A 6,000-nucleotide genomic window follows, 5' to 3' on the forward strand; every position below is an offset into this window, starting at 1 on the left:
CTAGGGATTAACCAAAGAAAGGAAAGATCTCTATAATGAAATCTATAAAACACTGATAAAAGGAGTTGAAGAGGACATCAAAAATGGAATTCAAAATAGAAAGATATTTCATATTTATGGATTAAATAAATCAATATTAATCAATATCATTAAAATGTACACACTACCCAAAGCAGCCTACAGATTTAATGCAATCCCTATCAAAATATCAATGACATTCTTCACAGAAATAAAAAGCACAATCCTAAAATGTATATGGAACCACAAAATACCCAGAGTATCCAAAGACATCCTGAACAAAAAGAATAATATTAGCGGGATCATATTATCTGGCTTCAAATTATACTAAAGAGCTATAGTAACCAAAACAGCATGGCACTGGCATAAAAGAGAGACATAGACCAATGGAACTGAATAGAGAACCCAGAAACAAATCCACACACCTGCAGTGAACTCATTTTTGACAAAGATATAAAGAACATACATCAGGGAAAGGACAGTTACTTCAGTAAATGGTGCTGGGGAAACCAGCTTCTAGAACTAATAAATGATTTCAGTAAAGTTTAAGAATACAAAATTAATGTAGAAAAGACAGTAGAATGTTATACATCAATAGCATTCAAGATGACAGCAAAATCCAGAACACAATCCCATTTGCAATAGCCACACACGAAAAATAAAATACATAGGAATATAGCTAACCAAGAAGGTGAATGATTTCTACAGAGAGAACCACAAAACACTGCTAAAAGAAGTCATAGATAACACAAATAGAACAATATTTCATGCTCATAGATTGGAAGAATCAGCATCATTAAAATGGCCATACTGCCTAAAGCAGGTTATAAATTCAATGCTATTCATATCAAACTATCAACATCATATTTCACAGAATTAGAAAAACGATTCTAACCTTTGTATGTAACCAAATAAGAGCCCAAATAAACAAAGCGATCCTAAGCAAAAAGAATAAAGCCAGAGGCATCACATTACCCAATTCACACTGTACTACAGGGCTACAGTAGTCAAATCATCATGGTACTGGTACAATAATAGACATATAGACCAAGGGAACAGAATAGAAAACCCAGATATAAAGCACACACCTATCACCATCTGATCTTTAATAAAGTCAACATAAATAAGCAATGGGGAAAAGATTCTTTATTCAATAAATGATGCTGGGATAATGGACTATTAATATTCAGAAGAATAAATCTGTACCCCTATCCATCACAATATACAAAAATTAATTCAAGATAGATTAAAGACTTAAATGTAAGACTTCAAACTACAAAAATCCTAGAAGAAAACCTAGAAATACCCTTCTTGACATCAGCCTTGGCAAATAATTTATGGTTAGGTCTTCAAAAACAATCATAACAAAAACAAAACAAAAATTGACAAGTGGGACCTAATTAAACTAAAGAGCTTCTACACAGCAAAGGAAACTATCAATGGAGTAAAAAGACAAACTACATAATAGGAAAAAATATTTGCAAACTATGCATCCAACAAAAGCTTAATATTCAGAAAATATAAGGAAGTTAAACAAAAGAACAAGCAAAAACCAAATAATCTCATTAAAAATAAGGCAAAAGACATGAACAGACACTTCTCAAAGGAAGACACACAAGTGGTCAATAAACCTATGAAAAAATGCTCATCATCACTAATCATCAGAGAAATGCAAACCAAAGCCATGAGATATCATCTCACACCAATCAGAATGGCCTTTGTTAAAAAGTCAAAAGAAAAAAAAAAGCAGACGTTGGCAGAGAAAAGAAAAAAGAGAATACACTTGCTAGTGGGAATGTAAATTAGCTCAGCCTTTGTGGAAAGCAGTTTGAAGATTTCCCAAAGAACTAAGAGCTGGATTACCATTCAACCCCAAATCCTATTACTGGGTATACACAGAAAAGGAAAATAAGGCATTCTACCAAATAGACACATGCGTCTGAACGTTTATCACAGCACTATTCACAACAGCAAAAACATGGAATCAATCCAGGTACCCACCAACAGTGGACTAGATAAAGAAAATGTGGAACATATACACCATGGAGTACTATGCAGCCATTAAAAAGAATAAAATTATGTCCTTTGCAGGAACATAGATGCAGCTGGAGACCACAGAAGCAGAAAACCAAATGACACATTTTCTCACTTATAAGTGGGAACTAAGCATTGGGTATTCATAGACATAAAAGCAAGACCAAGAAACATTGGAGAATACAAGGAGAAGAGAGGAAGGGGACAAGGGTTGAAAAACTACCTACTGGGTACTATGCCCACGATCTGATATGTGGGTGGTATGTTCAATCACACCCCAAACCACAGCATTACACGGTATACTGTGTAACATGCCTACGCATGTACCCTTAAATCTAAAATAAAAGTTAGAAAAAAAATTGAGAGTATATTTCAAATGTCTGATTATAAAAAATGATATGTAAATGAGGTGATTGATATGTTAATTAGCTTGATTTAATCACATTCCATTTTATACCTACTGTATATCAAAAGATCACATTGTACTTTATAACTGTATACAATTATGATTTGTCAATAAAAAATAATACTAATTTTTAAAAGAATGGTAACTAAAGCAAAAAGGGAGAGAATTGAGAAAAACAAAGAAGAAAAGATTTTCAAGAACAAATCAAAACAAACACACCAGCAAAAAAATAAAAATAAAAAATAAAAAATTATGTACAAAGCTACTCCAAAGGGATAGAAAGGTGGGAAGTAACGCATGTTAACTGAGTTTCATGTGCTCACAAACTACAACCAAATCCTTTCCCTTCATCACTCATTCAATTTTTTATTAGCTTCTTGCAGAAAGTTCAGCATTATATCAAGTCACGTTGTATTGCTCACTTGTTTTTCATTTAAAGGTGGAAGAGAATAATGGGACAAGAAAAGTATCAGAAATAAGATTTTTGTAAGTGATTCTCAGTTAAAGCATGAGAAAGGATAAGTTGTGTCTCCATGACGCAAAGTAACCATTTGGTAAGTAAAAAATCCAGTCAGTCTGTTGTTTGATTTGCAAAGTACCATACTGAGGCAAAAATCATTAATTTCCTTCATGACTCTTGAGGGGATATGCATGCATATGTGTACATATGAGGGTAGTGTGTGTTTGTATGTGTGTGTATGTGTGTCTGTGTTCAGATTAACCCGGCTCTGCCCCTAAGGAAAAATCAAACTAAGTCCTGTCTCAGGAGTCCTTCCAGAGTCATATAAGCATATGAATACAGACCAGAAAATTCTAGAAAAGACCACCACCCTTGAGGGTGTTAATATACACCAGGTTCATATCATCCACTCTGAGACAACCTCCAAAGCTTAGGCATAGGGACATCTCTCCATGGCCCCTAAAACTCCACAATCTAAGCATTCACTAACCACTACCTGGAAGGTTCTACTCCCTCACAGAACATTGTTGGGAAGCGTGGCTCGTGTCTGCTCTTTCACACATGCCACTAATGACCCTTCTTTGTATTCTGGGGAAGCCCCTCTAGGGTCAGGAAAAGCTACTATTACTCTCTTGAACTCACCTTAAAAGATGGGGTTCTATTCTTCCCTCCTCTCAGGCATTAGTGTATTTGAAGAACAAAAGCAGAAAAGTCAGTAAGAGAAATCCAGACGAGTCACCTAAGATCTTCAGAATACTATGCTGGATTCCTCTTCCAGGATTGTATAAAGAAATACCTTTTTTTCTTCCTGTTAAAACTACAATAGGATAAATAAAAACAGCAAGAAAAAAGTTGAAAAGACAGTTATATATTAACTTAAAACATAAAATAACTGTTTTCTTAGTTCAAGATGTCTAAATATCAGTAATTTCTTGTGGTACAAACTAATATTTTCTTCTTCACAATTTATTCTATGTTTCACTAATTTTTATTAAAATGACTTTTAATTGATCAATTATTTGAGGGTCCATCTCTACCTAAACATAAAAATGTATGACTTATCAACATTTCCTCAGAAGCCATTGTTATCTGGCTTCAACTCCCACAGACATTTTAGTACTGTGCTGCTAGTGTGAGGGTCCTGCCAGCATCAACACACATAAAGAGTAGCCAGTAGCTGCTCTTGGACTGTCATCTTAGTCCCATTGGCCCAACAGGTGCGGAGGAGATAGAAAGAAAAACAGAACCCAGGCTACCTGTATAAACTGCAGCTTTATGCTTTCCCCAAATCATCTGAACCTCAGAAAGTAATTTTTAAATTAATTTATAATGAAAAGGTTTGTCATATTTTCAGTCTCTTTGATAGCTTCATAGTAATTAATGCCATGACAAGAAGAAAATCTCTGAAAACAATAAGTAAAAAGAAAAGCTAATTTTCCTATTTTTGCTAATACGAGATGCTTTGGTTCTCTCAAAAGCTAAATCATTTTCAATAATCTTTTAAATTTTATATTTACTTAAAAAAGAAAACTTCAATTCTGTTTCAGTCTTCTCAAGTGCCTGATAATTCCTCAGGTTAACAGTTTTAAGTTTATTTAGAACAAGGAACGGAAGTCTTCACTCAGCCTCGTAGAGGATGTATCTAACTTCCACCTTGGGGAGAAATCAAAGGAAGGGGCCACATAGCTCTCAGATTGGGTAGCCCTTTGTTGGTGGTCTACAAATGGGGCCAACTGGTATTCATTCAGATTCAGATTGCAGAACCATGAGCCAATTAAACCTCTTTTCTTTATAAATTACCTAGTCTTAGGTACTTCTTTATAGCAATGCAAGAATGGACTAATACAGAGGGTATGAGGGAATGCCCTCTCTCTCCCTTGCTCTCACCTTTCTCCCAGTTATCTTTGGGTTTCTTCTATTTGTCTTCTCTTAAATCCCTCTCCACATAGCACATGCCTCTTTTCTCCTGAGGAAACTTGAGGCCCCAGCCTGATCTAATGCATTTTACAAACTCTGGAACCTCGGACTTCATTGAGGATTCAGAGAGGTCTGTCTCTACGAAGCTTCCTCTGAGTTAGTGGTCTTGGAAAGGGTGTGTACTTATAGGTCAACTAGAACATCTTCACCAGTAATGTTGCAACTCACTTCCCTCCTAAATACTTGATGATACACACCTCTTATCACAGAGAGGGTTCATTTTCTTCCAAAAACCCCGGGGTCTGGTCTCCTGAGCAAGGCACTGCCTAATCTTCATGAGGAATGAAGCCTGGATAGATTCATCTTGAATGGCTCAGGCAGGAGCATTTTCATTTAATGTAGGTACCCTCTGTAATAACAACCAGGCCAAGAAAGCCATGAGTTTTAAATATCTTAAGATTAGAGGTATTATTTCACAAAGAATAAGTATCAAAGTCATGTTTATAGTTGATATACACATTCCTCATGTTAACAGGAATGTGATTTTTAATAATGCATATTTTACTTTTTAAGCTTTTTTCTTTATTTTCTAGTATTTTTCATATTTGCATGCAAAATTTTTTGTTTGCATGCAAAAAAATTACCTGAAACAGAACATATTATACAATTTAAAAACTTTTTAAAGAAATAATTTAATATCACATTTGTTCATATATCACTAATTCCTAGCAAGAAACACATGGTAGGCATTGAATAAACACATTTATGGCAAGTAATTTGAGAATGTTTTCAATTAAACAGGTAACATTAGTGAAGGTATTTAAACACTAAAACATTCCAACAAAATCATTCTCATCTTTATTTCTAATATCCATTATTAGCATGCAAAACTATTTGGCTTTCCTAAACTCTAAAGTTATGTTTCACAGCTGTGGTTTTGTAGCTGTGAAATTTAGTCCTCCGATTACATCTTAGCTATTTACATTTTAGCTGTGAAATAAAGATTTTGTTTTTAGCCAGCTAGCAAGAGTACTTTTGTTACATCAGTTTCAAAAACTGTCAAATCAGAAATAGCAGCTTTAAATATATCAAAATGTACTTTGCTTTTTCTTATGTGATAATATCTGCTATGTACTAATCAGTTAAGTTGAACATTTAAACTACT

Source organism: Aotus nancymaae, unplaced genomic scaffold, assembly GCF_030222135.1.
Source record: "Aotus nancymaae isolate 86718 unplaced genomic scaffold, 86718_ANA_hifiasm-v0.15.2.pri h1tg000014l, whole genome shotgun sequence".
Lineage (NCBI taxonomy): Eukaryota > Metazoa > Chordata > Mammalia > Primates > Aotidae > Aotus > Aotus nancymaae.